Raw genomic sequence first — 17,241 nt, 5'->3', positions numbered from 1 at the left:
TGTGTGCGTGCGTTTATGTGTTAGATTAGTTTATATGTCTTAGATTTATCTAATAAAGCCTTATTCATATTGAAAAGAGAAGTATCTTGTGTTTTGTGCTTACAAGTTAATGTCTTAAACTGTCGATCTTGTTACTGTGCTAATTGATAGTGTTTTCACTATAGTTTGGATATTAGTATCCAGCGCAGATTTGATGTTAAACGGCTCGTTCACTGAACCGCAGGTGCGTCTCCGTGAGCAGCCGTGAAACAGTGATTCTGTTCAAATTCCCTTTAAAATCTTAAATGATTCCCTTTGAGCTAAATTGACCTGTTTCCCTTTACATTTATAATGGTGGAGAATGATTGCGGGCAGTTTAATCTAAATTGTGAGCATAAACCAAGTTATTTAATCTTTGATTTTGCTAAAGGAATGAAAGATGAGAAGCTTGCGAGACGTGTGTGTTTGAGAGTGTGACGTAAGCAGCGCGCGCCCTCCCGCTTGAATGAAAGGAGCTAGAGGAGACTTTAACTCGAGTCCGTCTCCCCTTTGTTAACAGCAGTAAGTGAACTTAAAAGTAAACATCTGAGATCGTACAATAAGGTAGAAATTGAGCGTGTTCCTCATTTGTGTAATGCCTTGTTTTATAGCTGATTTGATTTCACTGCGTGTTCCAGTGTCTCAAACGCTATCTCAGTCACTGTTTGCTGAACGGAGCTAAACTGTTAGTGTTTCAAAAGGGATATAAATCGGTGAATAAAGAATAGTTTTGAGCGGGTTCCTCAATCTATTTATCAAAGTCCCCGTATTCATATTTCATATAGTTTGATTGCCAGTGCGTGTTCCACTGCCGAATCAAATTTGATATTCGACTCCCCTAAGTTAACGTTAAACATTAGAGAACAATGTTTGCCCATTTGTATCCGTTCACAAAGTGAATGCAATCTCGCGTAACACGGCGTGTGTCCGAGAGTAATTTGAATGGGAGTGTTTTAAAAGCTTGATCAAGTAAATTTTAACTGTGTACCAACAGCGAAGGAAAACTTTTATGTTTGTGTCCAGAAAAACTGGCACGGAGAATCAAATTGCTGAGATTGATATAATAACTACAGCAGGAAGCTGCTATTTGAATTAAGATAAATTTAACTCTATACAAACTGAGAGTTTAAGTGCCACATCGCAAAACCAACTGAAAGGCGGTGTTGTTATTTGTACAGTGTTGAAATGAGCCGACATTTCATGTAACATGCTTAACTGTATTTGCAACAATGCAACGATTCATGTGCTAATCCACTAGAATGTGTTTTGGTTGCCATAGTGACGACCGTGACCCGGAAGCCTAACGTACTTCCGGAGCAACTCTGAACTGTGCACGCGCAGCGCACAAACTCCGCGGTTTCGCTAAGCTAACGAAACCATTGCATTTACATTGAAGTCTATACTAAAGCCACTAGCCTCGAAGGTTAGCAGTTAGCATTACCATCCAGTGGTAGAATAATGTGTGTTTGGGCAACGCTGACGTGATTTAACCATTTTAAACATCTTAACTAACACTTGTTAGTCTCTTTCTTTTTATCGCTCTCTTTTCTCACTAGACCACTTATTTTGATTTTACTAGAAAGGGAAATACTGACTCACAATTATTAATTGTCAAATTGAAATTTAATTGAAACATTAAATTTATTTGGAAGCATTTAAAATTTCCCTTTCAGATCATTTCATATGATCTTTTATTTCTAGTATTCTCTTTTGGGTCTAATTATTTTAGGAATGAATAAGCCTTGAACTTTGGAAGTTAAAGTAAACGTATTCTTCCTAATTTATTTATTACCCATCTGAATATATGCTATTCAGACCTTTACTTATTTGAATGCGTTTTACCCGTCTTCCTGTTTTGGTTATACACTTAACCACTATTGTTTTACGTATTGATTTCCTCTTTTTAATTTCATTTTTGCATATTTTGCCCATTTATTAATTTTTAAATTTTCCTATTTCTTACCATTTCTTTTGTGTATCCTAGCCTGGGAACGACAAACCTGAGCCCTAAAAGGAGACATTGTTATCCCTCACTACGAGTTCAAATAAATTAGAAAGACAACTCTCTTTCACTTAAAGTTTATTTTGTTTGATTAGTTGTGCAGCAACTAACACAACGCTCTCCTTGTAGTTGAGATAACCGCTACTGAGACTTACCATCTCCGTCCTCTCTCTCCTTTACTTTCCTCTTCTCTTTTTACATTTGTAGGACATGTAAGAACCATCAATCAATTCTAAGTGAAGTAAATACACAATCGTGCCAAAGACGACGAATCATCCTTATGAATTTGATTGTAATCATCCTCTCATTTGTTCTTTCTAACCTCCCTACATTTGGAAACGCAATCCAAGTTTTAGCATCTCATCCAACGTTGAGATCAATTTAATAGAGATACGTGTTGAGCAACTGTCGCCTCGCTGACTCCCTGGTGAGCGGTCCAACTGAAAGGTGTAAGGTGTCAATCCTGTCAGACTAAGAAAAGAGATATCAGAATTATTATTGTATTCTTTTGTCCAAAGCAAGAAATATAATAATATTGTTTATGTTTTTGATAACATTTAATTGAAAAAAAATAATGTTCCTCATTTGAAAAACAGAAATTCTGCTTGTCATTTGAATTTGTTTTTCACCTCTGTCTCTCTTTTCCTCTTCCTCATTAGAGTGACAAAGTCTTCGCATCTCTAGTCTACTTAGACACCCTGAGACCAACACAGTCATCACCACATTTCACTAGTGGTTCACAATCACTGATACAACACTTAGTTGTCCCACCACACATAGGCTTTTACTCCACACAGATCTGTGTCAGTCTCTCTTCTCCCCAGCGTGCCAACATGCCGCAGACTGCAGACCCCATTGCCCATGGGGAAGATGTGAACATTTGGCTGAGAGGCATAACAGATAGCCTCACTCCAAAGACATTTGAACTGTTATTATTTTTAATAATAATCCTAATCCTGAGAAGATTCCTGACACAAGATTCAAGCCAGAACAACAACCACGAGGAGCTAGTCAAAATCACGAGCTCACTAAGCTATGCCTTCACAACCCAGCTGAAACTGAGCGACAAGCACATCACCCACCTTCAAGAGGAGCTGACACGTGCTCAACGTCGCATAGACAAGCTGGAAGTGAAAGTTCAAAATCAACTCAAAGCACCCAGCGAGAGGGAGCAGGATACAACAGAACAAGTTATGAAGCTCCAAGCAGCCCTGGCAACAGCTCAGCTCGACCAGCAACATACAACGGCTGCTCAGAAAGACCTGGTAAACAGACTCCAGTATGCCGAACAGCTACTAGAGAAAGCCAAGATAGACATCAGAAACAAGAATTCTGAAATCAGTGCTTTGAAAGACCACCTTGAAAGGTACAGAACTGAAATGGACAATCTGACCCAACAACTAGACAATACCAACGATGAGCTCTACATGGTCAGAAAAGAACTCCAAAATGCTTACAAGCACAAACTAGAGCCAAGAAAAGAGAAACATCTCTTAGCCTCATCACTGCTGAGCAGAGCAGAGTCCCACGTCCAAGAACTGGCATATGACGAAAGGAGCGAAGGGCCACAACCCAAAACCTCACCTGCCTTCGCCACACAACCCTTTCCTGCCAACGAAAGAAAACCTCCCGTCCAAGACCTTGAAGCTGCACACGGGATGACAATCAAAGACCTCAACAAGCTGTCTGAAAACATCAGCAGGTTCAACCCGGACTCCACAGAGAGCCCCGACATCCAAGCTTACCTGCGAGATATCGAATTTCACCTGGAAGTGAGACCTCACGTGACTGACAGAGACTGGTTATACCTCCTTAGAGCCACGTCCAGCTCCGAGGTACGAAACTTTCTAGATCGACAGCCCAGTCAAACCAAGTCAAACTACCAGCGACTTCGTGAGGTCCTGATTAAAGAGTTTACAGACCCAGAGTCTGAACATGGACTGTTAACTGCCTTGGAAACCAAACAAGGTCGTCAAGAGACTCCACAAGCTTATTACAACCGACTCCGACAAGCCTACTTTGGTGCACACAACAACTCTGACCTTGAAGAGGATGTGAACTTCAAAACCCTCTTCCTAAAGAATCTGCACCCTGGAGTCAGTCACCATCTAGGTGTCATGGCCTGTCCGAACTCCATGACCATCCAACAGTTGCGTGACCTAACACAGAAGGCCTACAACAAGCAGAAGTTGGCCTCAAAGAAAGGTAACAAAACATCCACACTCTTGAACTCTGTCAACAAAGACTCAAGCCTTGCACTGGACGCCACCCAGTGGCATCACAACACCAGAGTCTTCCATCAAGAGCACAGAGAACGTGACGCCCATATCCACGACCGCTTTCAGCCCAACTGCTGGAAAAATCCATGGGACCAGCCACGCTTCTCAAGAAACCAAAAGGATAACATCTGGAAACCTAACCAGATATCCAAAGGTAATCAGCTGACTCATCCAAGAGCAACCCGTGTGGGTAAGCGACAACAAAACCCACCTCAGCACCACTCAGACATGCACAGTGCTGAGTATGCACAAGAACATAACCGCTTACCATTAGAAGACACGGAACAAGTCATGGAACAACTAAGAGAGTTCCTTCAAGACAATTTACATGCATATGACCACAAAGTTGAGTCGTGCTCGCTGTGACCAGCGACAGAACGGAAGGCCGGTGATCACCTGGTGCACCGCATCAGAGATGACAAGCACCTGTTCAACAACAACCCACAATGAACAAGTCTTTAACGGCCAACTGTTGATGAAAAATCTGAGGTACTAAAGGACATCACCTCAGTCACTAACAAACTGTCAAATGAACTCCAACTCCAAGTTCCAAATTCCCTGTCTGTGCAACAGCAACCACCAGAGCACAGAAGGTCAGAAAGTCTGCTACAGCCAGAAGGCATCACAAGAAGAATGCAACATAGGAGACAAGTTTTGCAACTCAGCTTCACACAGCCATGCCAAACTGCCTCCGACTGTCTGCCAAAGAACTTCCTGCCTTGCTGGACTGACCCCTCATTAGACCATGGAAACGCCCTCATCCAAGCCAAGGATGCAGAGAGACAGTCTTCAGTGACATGCTAGAAAAAGGGGGAGACAACACAGACTTGAACAGATCTGACCACACATTACCTACACCCAGAGGTAAACACATCTACTGATAACACAGTCAACAAACATATTCTTCCCACAGGTAGAATATCCAACTTTTAGTGTAACAAAGTTACACATACCCACCATGAAGAAAAGTGCAGCCATCCTCACAATAGGTAGAACACCTGACACTAAGTTAAGGTTCATGACACACTAGCTGCACCTGACATCCTAGCTCAATAGTCGTTGTAACCCATGCTAGGAAAACCCACAGCAGCCTTGTTTTGTTTTGTTCTTCTTCTACCTATCCTTCTCCTTCCCCTCTTTCCTGAGTAGGTGAAACGCCTAGACACCCTGCGAGGGTCGAAGGTCTGATATTAGGATTGACTCGCAACACCTAATATCCGCCAGCCACTCTAAACTGAATGGAAGCCAGAGAGCTCCATGCATGATAGGTCAATCCATTGAATTGAAAATGAAATTACTAGAAAACTAATGGTAAACATGTAAAGTAAGACAACCTAGAAGAACCAAACAAAGTTAACCACAAATTTGATTGATGAATCAAAATAAAAACAATTTCCAAGACCATCTAAACTATCCTCAATGTGCTAAACTACATTGACTAATTGAACTTAACCACGTGTACCTAAATAACCTGATGCCTGCACCAGTACAGTAACTGTCATGGAGGTGTTGTCTTGCTGTTTGCTGTGTTTGTCTGCTTCTTCTGCCTTTGTTTCTCCAGCGATCGACGATGTCTTCACCTAAACACCTCGCCGATCGAAAGGGGGATATATGTAGCAGAAATGAGTCAAATCAGACAAATCAAAGAGTCTATCAGAGCTGTGTGCATTGAAACATGAGCTGAATTCCTCAGGAAGTCATAAATCAGTTCTAGTGCCACAGGAACCAAGCAAGATAACCAACCAACCAACTTGTTCACACAACAGCTTTCAACATTAACACCAATAGAACAATTATTGACAATTTTAATTCGAAGAAGAGATTGTCAAATTTATTGTTCGTGATTGGAATGCAACGCTGGACATCACATGTAAACCCAGGAGATCAAGTTAAATACTTGCATTGACTTCCCCCCCCAGCCAGTGAAACCAGACTGAAATTCCTAAGGGGGAAGGGCTTTAAACCTTTGTCTTCACAGAAAAGTCCTTTGCCAGAGAATGGCAAAGAAACCCTTTTATACATTATATATGGACCAGAATGAACTCAAAAAAGACTTATGAATGAATCATTCCATTGCTTAACTCCATATTCATTTACGTGTAACCCACACATTTGACTATCATATATAATCACTTATTGTGTATGTCTTTTGATAACTATAGGATACCTAGTCATGTCTAGTATTCAAATAATCGCATTTTCTTGCTTGATATTGTCCTGACAATCATTTTTTTTTGTAAAATATATCATAATCATGTTATAGGAATCATGTCCAAAATTAGACCCTGTGAGGCAAGAACCACATGCTTGGTAAGATAAACAGTGATTTATGATACCCCAGACCCCAGGACCATATCTGATTGGTCAAGGCAACATTTGAGGGGTGGCCAACAAGGAAGTTTAAAAACTTTGGACACGATTAAATCTTGCTTTTAGTTCTAGTCTAGCTGCTGCTATTAGCCATGTCGGCTTTTAGTTCCAGCCTCGTGCTATCAGTCATGCCTGCTCTTAGCTTTTAGCTTGTAGCTTTGCTACCTAGCTTTAGCTTGTAGCATCTAGCCATGCGGTAGTCATCATTGTTCTTTGAGCGCGGTTCCAGCGTGCCTGCCTGCTGCTACTATGAGAAGGAACACAACCTAGTCTCGTCAAACTTTATTTCTTTTCTTTTCCGTTTGAGAGTTTCGTGTTCTGAGTTAAGTTTTGTAACGTCCATTCAACTTCAACCAGCGAACACGACTCTGCACTTTCAGCCAACGCCCAACAACCACGGGCTTCCCAAGACGTCACTTCAGAGACTGAACTTCCAGCCAATCAACGACCTCGGGATAGCCCTTTCACCGAGGCTCCTTCTTCACAGGAGATGCAAGTAACTTTACCTCCAGACTGTGACCTTTACTGGTGTATCTAATATAATTTTAACCTCATTGAGGAACTCAATGCGAGCGCTAATTACGTGATTGATGGTTGTTCATGTTTATGCAATTTAACGTATTGCTGTTAACTTGGGATTCCATATTTCCATTCTCTTAAACTCATCTTTCCCTAACTTTCGACCTTCCTGCAACTTGTGTGAATGTGTGTGTGCGTGCGTTTATGTGTTAGATTAGTTTATATGTCTTAGATTTATCTAATAAAGCCTTATTCATATTGAAAAGAGAAGTATCTTGTGTTTTGTGCTTACAAGTTAATGTCTTAAACTGTCGATCTTGTTACTGTGCTAATTGATAGTGTTTTCACTATAGTTTGGATATTAGTATCCAGCGCAGATTTGATGTTAAACGGCTCGTTCACTGAACCGCAGGTGCGTCTCCGTGAGCAGCCGTGAAACAGTGATTCTGTTCAAATTCCCTTTAAAATCTTAAATGATTCCCTTTGAGCTAAATTGACCTGTTTCCCTTTACAATGGTGACATGCTTCATGCAGCAATGCATGCTGGGAGCCATGTGTTTTATACTATGGTGGCTCCCAGCATGCATTGCTGCATGGAGCGTGTCACCATTGTTGAGATTCATATACTGATTATTGATGATTATCTATGTGTCTCGAAAGCTTTTTCTCCCAAAATGTATTTAAAAATAAAATTTCAGAATGTCTGATCTGAGGGAAGAAAGTATTGTCTCTTGAATATTGCTCGTTAATAATAAATAACCCCTTTGGGTCAATGACGATAAAAATTATTTTCTCAATCATTTTTCTTAATGATGATGAAAACTACACCACCTTATCTTTGTTTATGGCTCCTTTTATAACACTATTACAGGAACCACAAACTTCCTAAGCCACAAGTCAAACTACCCAACTAAAGCAAACACTGATCACAATAATGGTGACCAAACATTTTCAAATAAAACATCAACATCTAACCCTCTGTTAATTCTCAAAAATAACTTCTGTAGACATCTGACAGAAATAAAGTCAAAATGGTTAGTAATAAGTGAAGCTGTTAATATGTGTACTGCCATGCATTTCACCATTTTTTTTATGTTTTTTTTTTTTTTTTTGGGGGGGGGGGGGTGTTTATTCCAGCCAAAATTCAGCATCTGCCCAACATTGGAGCTTGATGTCAAACAGTCGTTCGATTTAGACGTCAACCCGATTTTCATTTTCAACCAAAATCCAATGTCTAACTGCTATTATTATGTTTGAGATATCAATCACTGGTCGATGACCATAATGTTTGTATAAACTGTAGGTAACAACTGGTAAAATTTACATGTAGGTCATTAAAACCAAAATAATACCTACCCATAAATATTTTCTTCTCAGCCATGTCATCAATCACTCTTGAGCGAAATCTCCTCATCTTTTGTCTGATTGGAATTTTGCAAGGATTTCTGTGTATTTAAAGTGTGCGTAGCCTGCATCTATCAACTTTTGTTTTGTAACTTACCCACATTAAAGTGTTTAAAAAAGAATGCATGAAGCTAGAATGAAATGTTTTTGTTTACAAGCAGATACAGTGTTCTTTCTTTGTATGTTTTGCATGCTCAGATATTCATGTAACAAAATTTATACAAATTCAAACCTAAATAGGGACATAGTAGTATTAAAGTATGATATAAATTTCACTTAAAGAAAACGTATGAGTTTATTTGCAGTATACGTGTACAAAATATTTAATTAGTAAACTATCAGCAAATCAAGTTCACTTTTATTATAATTGCAGTACAAACTACAAACATAGAGGTAAACTAGTTGTGTACTCAAAGTTTGCTACTGTTATACTTAAAGTATATTTAAAAGTATATTTTATATACTAGAAAGTGGGCCGATTTAGTCCCAAGGAGTATTGAAACAGTACACTTACAAGTATACTACTAGAACACTAGAACACTTTGTATACTTGCTACATAAAGTACACTTAAAAGTATACTTGAACTTTACTTAAGTAAACTTAATAAAATAAACTTGAAGTATACTACTTTTTGCTAAGGGTAACCAAATCCCTCTTTCCACCCCTCTCCTTTTCCTTCTCCTCCCTGACATGCTCTCTCTCTGAGCCCATACATTATCTGTTGCTATTTCCTCTCTAATACTGCCTTCATTACTCCTCTTTATTTGTTCCACTCTTTTAACTGCTTCTACATAACAAACTATCCTTTTTCACATTCTGAATCTCAGTCTCTCTTCTCATTACTTCACGACCCCAGTAGGCTGCACTGTGTCCCCCTCCACACTTACAGCATTTAGGTCTCACCCCCTCTCCACATTCCCCATAATCATTATTCCCACCACATTTAGCACACCTTTTAATTCCTTTACACAGTTTAGCTACATGACCAAATTTTTGACACTTGTAACACCTCATTGGTTTATCAGTGAACTCTCTTACTCTGTATCTCATAAATCCAAAGTAAAGTTCTGTAGGCAATTCTTTTGAGTTGAACTGTACCAAAACTGACTCAGTATCTTTTTTCTCAACCCCCTTGGTTAACCGTTTGGCACTCTGAACCGATTCACATTTTTCTTTTAAATCTTTAACCAGCTCCTTCATCTCAATTGTTAAAGGAACCCCATAAATCACTCCTTCCCTTCCTTGTTCACCCACCTTCACCACCTTTACCACCACTGCTCTCCCCACATCTTGCATCTTTAAAGCCCTTCCAATCTGCTCATCAGAGTTACACCCAATTAATAAATTTCCATCATTTATAATTCTAGCATATTTAACCTCACCAACCTGTTTCTTGATTATTTTCATAAATTTTAATGGATCCAAACTCTTCACTCCTGGCTCTTCAAACCTCACAACAACATTCCATTTCTCTTCACTCTCTTTCATTCCTCTAGTCCAATTTGCTTTATTTATCCTCCTTATCTGCCAGCTTCCATCATCTTGATCCAACTCATCCATACTACAACAATTATCTTCCTGGTTGTATGCCATGAAATGGGATATATGCAAGTGTACCATATACCGGACCTATACAGGCCTTCGGCCGATACTCCCACAAAATTCTTCCTCCACTAGATCTATCCTAATTCTAACAATCTATAAAGATGTTTGTTTATAATATCTCCGCTTTAACTTATCACCACCTCTCCTACAGCAATCTCCTTTTCCTTTGTTTGTTTTATTTTTAAACAGTTTTTATATATGTGAGAGTGTGTTTTATGTTGAATGTGAATGTATCTGCATGATTACCATTTGTTTGAGTGCAAAGCAGCCCAAATCAGCTATTACTGTATGATCACGGCTATCAAAGTGAACGCGTCTATATGAATACCCTTACGAAAAAGAAGTTTATTCAAGTGTGCTATTAGTATACTTCTTTTAAACTAAAAATAGGAAAGTGTACTTTAAGTTTACTTTTTATGTACTTCTCAAAAATGCTCTTTATGTACTTCTCAGAAATATACTTAAAATTACGTTTAAGTATACTTGACTTATACTTACAAAAAGTCTAAATATATTTGAGCTATACTCCTAGAATCTGTGTTTTCATTGTTTTATGGTAGAGAGTGCTAGTATGCATCTTCTGTTCAAAATTTTCAAAAATACACAAGTGAAGAAGAAAAAGAAACACCACCCAGCAGGCACAGTGCATCAATGTGACATCAGGAAGACGTTGGACTCCAACTAATCCAACATCAGTCAGACGTCATATTTTGGTTGAAAATTAAAGTCGGGTTGACGTCTAAACTCAACTTTGTTTGACGTCAAACTCCAACAACAGACAGATGTTGAATTTTGGTTGAAATAAGCACCACACTGCAACAATGGGTGAAATGTATGGCAGCACATTAAATATCTCAAGATCTCAGCAGAGGAGGATTAAACAACTCCACAAACAGCATTACCAGCTTCACATATTACTAACCAGACTGACTTTATTTCTGTTAGACATCTACAAAGCTCTTATTGAAAATTAACAGGGGTTTAACTCTAATGTGTTTAATTTCCATAACATATAACAGTTAAACACCATAACAGTGATTAGTGTTTCCATTAGTTGAGCTTTTAACACTTATTATATGTTTTGGCTGTTGTGACAGTATGTTTGTGGAGCACATTTGCAGCATCAAAGAAAGCTAAAGTGACATGAGATCAAGTGATGGCTGTTACCTGTTAAAGGTTTTATAATCATTATGAAATAACCTGATTTGCTGATGTTTTTTAATCTTAGTACATTCATAGTACAAACCCTGCGTTTCTGCCACATGAGATCCAGCAGTATTATAACAATCAGTTAAAATCTTTTAACAAACATAACCTACGCTGACACACACAGACATCAAAAACCAGCGTATGAATATCAACAATGGTGACATGCTTCATGCAGCAATGCATGCTGGGAGCCATGTGTTTTATACTATGGTGGCTCCCAGCATGCATTGCTGCATGGAGCGTGTCACCATTGTTGAGATTCATATACTGATTATTGATGATTATCTATGTGTCTCAAAAGCTTTTTCTCCCAAAATGTATTTAAAAATAAAATTTCAGAATGTCTGATCTGAGGGAAGAAAGTATTGTCTCTTGAATATTGTTCGTTAACAATAAATAACCCCTTTGGGTCAATGACGATAAAAATTATTTTCTAAATAATTTTTCTTAATGATGATGAAAACTATACCACCTTATCTTTGTTTATGGCTCCTTTTATAACACTATTACAGGAACCACAAACTTCCTAAGCCACAAGTCAAACTATCCAACTAAAGCAAACACTGATCACAATAATGGTGACCAAACATTTTCAAATAAAACATCAACATCTAACCCTCTGTTAATTCTCAAAAATAACTTCTGTGGACATCTGACAGAAATAAAGTCAAACTGGTTAGTAATAAGTGAAGCCGGTGATATGTGTACTGCCATGCATTTCACCGTTTTTTAATGTATTTTTTTTTTGGGGGGGGGGGGGGTTTATTCCAGCCAAAATTCAGCATCTGCCCAACATTGGAGCTTGACGTCAAACAGTCGTTGGATTTAGACGTCAACCCGATTTTCATTTTCAACCAAAATCCAATGTCTAACCGCTATTATTATGTTTGAGATATCAATCACAGGTCGATGAATATAATGTTTGTATAAACTGTAGGTAACAACTGGTAAAATGTACATGTAGGTCATAAAAACCAAAATAATACCTACCCTTAAATATTTTCTTCTCTCTTGAGCGAAATCTCCTCATCCATTGTCTGATTGGAATTTTGCAAGGATTTCTGTGTAGTTAAAGTGTGCGTAGCCTGCATCTGTCAACTTTTGTTTTGTAACTTACCCACATTAAAGTGTTTAAAAAAGAATGCATGAAGCTAGAATGAAATGTTTTTGTTTACAAGCAGATACAGTGTTCTTTCTTTGTATGTTTTGCATGCTCAGATATTCATGTAACAAAATTTATACAAATTCAAACCTGAATAGGGACATAGTAGTCTTAAAGTATGATATAAATTTCACTTAAAGAAAACTTATGACTTTACTTGCAGTATACGTGTACAAAGTATTTAATTAGTAAATCAAGCAAATCAAGTTCATTTTTATTATAATTGCAGTACAAACTACAAACATAGAGGTAAACTAGTTGTGTACTCAAAGTTTGCTACTGTTATACTTAAAGTATATTTAAACGTATATTTTATATACTAGAAAGTGGGCCGATTTAGTCCCAAGGAGTATTGAAACAGTACACTTACAAGTGTACTACTAGAACACTAGAACACTTTGTATACTTGCTACATAAAGTACACATAAGTATACTTGAACTTTACTTAAGTAAACTTAATAAAATAAACTTGAAGTATACTACTTTTTGCTAAGGGTAGAGAGAGTGGATTATTTACTTTATGACATATTTGTGTTATTACCATCTATATAAGTGGCCATCAGCACATCAGAACTTATTTTCATCGTAATTCATTGTAAAATATGCATTTCTAGCAATCTCAGGATGTTCTGTAATTGGCAAACAAAGTTAAATCTTTTTATTTTTATTTTTCTTATTATTCTTATTTTTCTTACTCAAATTATTCTTATTGTATTTCTCTAGTGCTCAAATAATTCACTTATATGAGATGTCTAAGTTTTGGTCTAGTGTTTTATAATTGAAAAAACTGCAGTGGTATGTTTACTGACTAAATAGTTTGTAGAAGCCTTCGATATTATTGGGAAATATATTTTCTTATATTTGGGGGTGGGAGGTGTAGAATTAGTCTCATAAAAATATTTGCAGGAGTCTCATTTTTCATGATATTTCATTCAGATTTTAAATAGAAACTCATGAGACATGTGGCTTTCAACCCATTACTTTTCCAGATTGCTCCAGGACTCATTTAATGTATTTTTATATCAAATAAAAAAATATTTAAGAGTGGAAACATTATCAAATCTGGTTGATAAAAAGTAAAGCCCAAAGGGTCTTCTTTCTAAAGACACCACAATAAAGTTTGTAACACACTGAAGTAGGAAACTATTACAATTATAAGTTAGGTAGAGCACTTTCAGCTGCGAGTCCCATAATGCGGGGTGTTGGCTAACAGATTAAATCATTACAAAAGACATTCAGATAAATTAATCAGTAAATATGTTATATAACAGGGTAGGGCGAAATTTAAAACTGAAGAATTGGCTCCCCATTCAGTTAAGAGCCATGCCCCACAGGAAGTTGACAGAATGATATTAATGTGATGCATTCTGGGAAACTAATTGTTCTTCTACCCTGGTTCACAAAAGTTAATTTCTAAATTATGATTAAATATATAAACTTGAATAATTTTGAAACTTGAATTCTGCATTTTTGCAAATCTCTTGTTTGATACCAAAGCTCAAATTCAGGAGGAGAAATTGCATTTAAAACGTATTCTCATGTCATATTCTGAATGACAGACAGCTCTGTTTAAGATCAGTGTTTTACTGGAAATAAAATGAAAACCGATGAACAGAGTTATTTTTAAAAAACTGAATTAAATCTGCTTAAATGTGTAGTCTAATGGGAGTTTAGCTAAACAATATTTAGGAGGTTTTTTATGAAGTTTTTAACAGTCTTTAGTTTGACACGCAGACAGCTGTACCTTAATAGCATCAAATTTAGAGAGTGGGAGTTCTTCTGGGTAATGCAGCACTATGCTGGTGTTGAAGGAGTCATCGCCTGGGTTTGCCAGCGAAATAAGGACCGTGAAATGAGCTCGCTTCGCCATCACTAACGTGTCGTTCCTGCAGAACAAACCACCATTTCAACATTTCAACCATAATTTCAACCAAAACCTGATGAAGAATTCCAATATTCAGAAGCATTTACAGTCATATTTCAGATTAAAATCATATCTGATTTATTTATCATTTGTTTCTCACGTAAAACTGAAGTTCAGCTTCAGATCGGCCACACAGCTGTTGTTTGAATTACAGTTCCTTTGAAACAGCACCTGATCACATACATCAGATAAACTTTGAATGAGCTTTTGAATGTCATGGAAGCTTTATACAATAAACCTGAAGAATCTTAGATACTTAAGAGTTGGTTTACACTGAATAGCAGAATCAAATCTGATATTTGTAGACTCACCTAAACATACTCCTCCGTCCTGCTGTGAACGTCAAGAACAGCCACGGAGTTTCCAAGCGACATCTGTTTGTGAGAAATTAATTCGTATCTTCAGAGGATATACTGTGTCTGCAACACAGCGCTGAAACAAACAACGTTCACGGTCAGACCGAATCTGCTGTGACTGGCTGAAGTTGTGATAGACCACACGTACCAGCATGAAGATGGAGAAGTTAAAACAGGAGGACCCAGAATCCAGCAGGATAAACTGCTGCAGAGTCCTGGAAGACATATTGCTCTGATCAAAGAATCCTCGACTCATTCCTCGTACGACATCCACATTCAGATTCAGAGAAACATTCATCTTCTTCTCCAGAGATCCTGAGAGACATGAGGGGGTAAGATATATTCTTCATGTGACAGAGAGACTCTTTGAAACTTCAGTGATGTTACCTGTGCTGCTGGATCTCTCTGTAACCGTGAAACATGACGTGAGATTAAATGCATTAAATGTGTTTACACCTGGACATTCAAAGTAGTTAAGACTGATATCCTTTGGACTGAAACTGAGCTCTGCAGATACAGACATCACAGGCCGAGCCCTGAGAAGAGAGAAAAGAGTAAACAGCTCAAGATACCAGAAAGTCAATTTCCATATTACACTTTTAAATGTATGTACTGGGATTCAGCCTAATCAAATATCATATGATACAAATGTGCAAATGTAAAAAAAAAAAAAAACACACACACTTTAAAGTGGTTTAAATGTTGGCACATCTTACTAAGATTTGATTTTATACAAACCCGATTCCAAAAAAGTTGGGATTTGAAAAACAGTGAATAAAAACAGAATGCAATGATGTGGAAGTTTCAAATTTCAACATTTTATTCAGAATACAAAATAGATGACATCAAATGTTTAAACTGATAAAATGTATCATTATAAGGGAAACGAAAGTTGATTTTAAATTTCATGGCATCAATACATCTAAAAAAAGCTAGGACAAGCCCATGTTTACCACTGTGTGGCATCCCCTCTTCTTTTTATAACAGTCTGCAAACGCCTTGGACTGAGGTTAGGATTCCTGGTTTTCACCCAGGCGGCCCGGGTTTGACTCCCGGTATGGGAATGCATGCTCCTTTTTGCTTCCCTCCTCAAAAATCCAGCATATTTTCCTGCACCAGAAGTGACTTTTTGGCCAGCAGTAGAGCTACAGAACCCTGATATGTCGAGGTTCTGTCTAGTACTTTGTCCCTTTGATAGCTCAGCTGGTAGAGCGGGGGACTGTAGGTTGGAGTGTTGGCAATCCTTAGGTCGCTGGTTCGACTCCGTCTCGTAGGAGGTCTTCTTTTAAGTGCCCACCAAATTTTTTGGTTTGGAGCTGGCTTTCCACCATTTTTTGGTTTGGAGCTGGCTTTTTTTTTTTTTTTTTTCAAAAGAGCTTTCCCTGACCGGGAATCGAACCCGGGCCGCGGCGGAGAGAGCGCCGAATCCTAACCACTAGACCACCAGGGAAGGGCTGGTGGGCTGGTGGGCTGGTGGGCTGTTCTCCTGACAACAAGGTGAGAATGAGGAGACATCAATGCTTGCCACCGTCACATCGAAAAGCAACAAGTCTTTGGCAATCGGGGGTTTTTACTATTGGTAGGCTAGTGGCGCAATGGATAACGCGTCTGACTACGGATCAGAAGATTCTAGGTTCGACTCCTGGCTGGCTCGCTCTGTGCGTGTTTTTCACCAGTTTATTTTGTTGTTGTTGTTTTTTTTCTCTAAAGTCCAGAAGAAAAGGCAAATCTCCAGGCATTCTTCTTTTTTTCCAAAAAAAGACATATTCTGCACACACATTCCGATATCTAGGGGAGACACGGACATGCTTTGGTATTGCCATTCGTCTCACAAGCACTCCGATAAGCTCGACGATTAACAGGGAAATAAACTGCAGGCTGGCAGCCAGTTGATTTTCGAATGAACAATTTCATCGCTACTCTGTAACTGCTTCATTACATTGAAGGGTATAATGCCATGTGGTTTTGATGTCACAGGCTTGCCATTTTGAAGCCTTATCACTAATTGCCACCTGGACATTGAGAATAATTTGTAATCTGCATTAAACTAAACGAGCGAATAATCAGCAATTTTGCGGATTAAAAATTGGTCTCACTTTCATTATTAACCTCACAATATGTCAGTTTTGTACCTTGACAGACCGACGATAGGCAGTTTTTCCTCTAGATAACGGTTGCCATGTGTGTTTTCAGATGCATGACACAAGTATTTTGACCTGGACAAGACCTTAATTACCAGTTCGAGGTATAAATTCAGCAGTGAGTCAACAAACATGTCCCTTGAATGCATGCAACACTATTTATTTCAGTAAACCGTCAGCTGGTGGGCTGTTCTTCTGACAACAAGGTGAGAATGAGGAGACATCAATGCTTTCCACCGTCACATCGAAAA

General features: G+C 38.3%; 2 non-coding genes and 1 pseudogene across 2 annotated transcripts; 1 reads left to right on the top strand and 2 right to left on the bottom strand.

Moving 5' to 3' along the window:
- The window catches only part of LOC113055618 (integrin alpha-M-like), a 40,134-nt pseudogene extending 24,574 nt beyond the window's left edge, over positions 1 to 15,560 (bottom strand).
- Positions 15,561 to 16,227: 667 nt separating this feature from the next.
- Positions 16,228 to 16,299, bottom strand: trnae-cuc (transfer RNA glutamic acid (anticodon CUC)). Its single transcript has one exon. It is a non-coding gene; the product is annotated as a tRNA-Glu (tRNA).
- A 131-nt stretch (positions 16,300 to 16,430) lies between these two features.
- trnar-acg (transfer RNA arginine (anticodon ACG)) lies at positions 16,431 to 16,503 on the top strand. The gene has a single exon. It is a non-coding gene; the product is annotated as a tRNA-Arg (tRNA).
- Positions 16,504 to 17,241: the final 738 nt, after the last annotated feature.

The sequence above is a fragment of the Carassius auratus genome, chromosome 36 (assembly GCF_003368295.1).
Source record: "Carassius auratus strain Wakin chromosome 36, ASM336829v1, whole genome shotgun sequence".
Lineage (NCBI taxonomy): Eukaryota > Metazoa > Chordata > Actinopteri > Cypriniformes > Cyprinidae > Carassius > Carassius auratus.
This window is presented reverse-complemented; position numbering and strand designations above follow the sequence as displayed.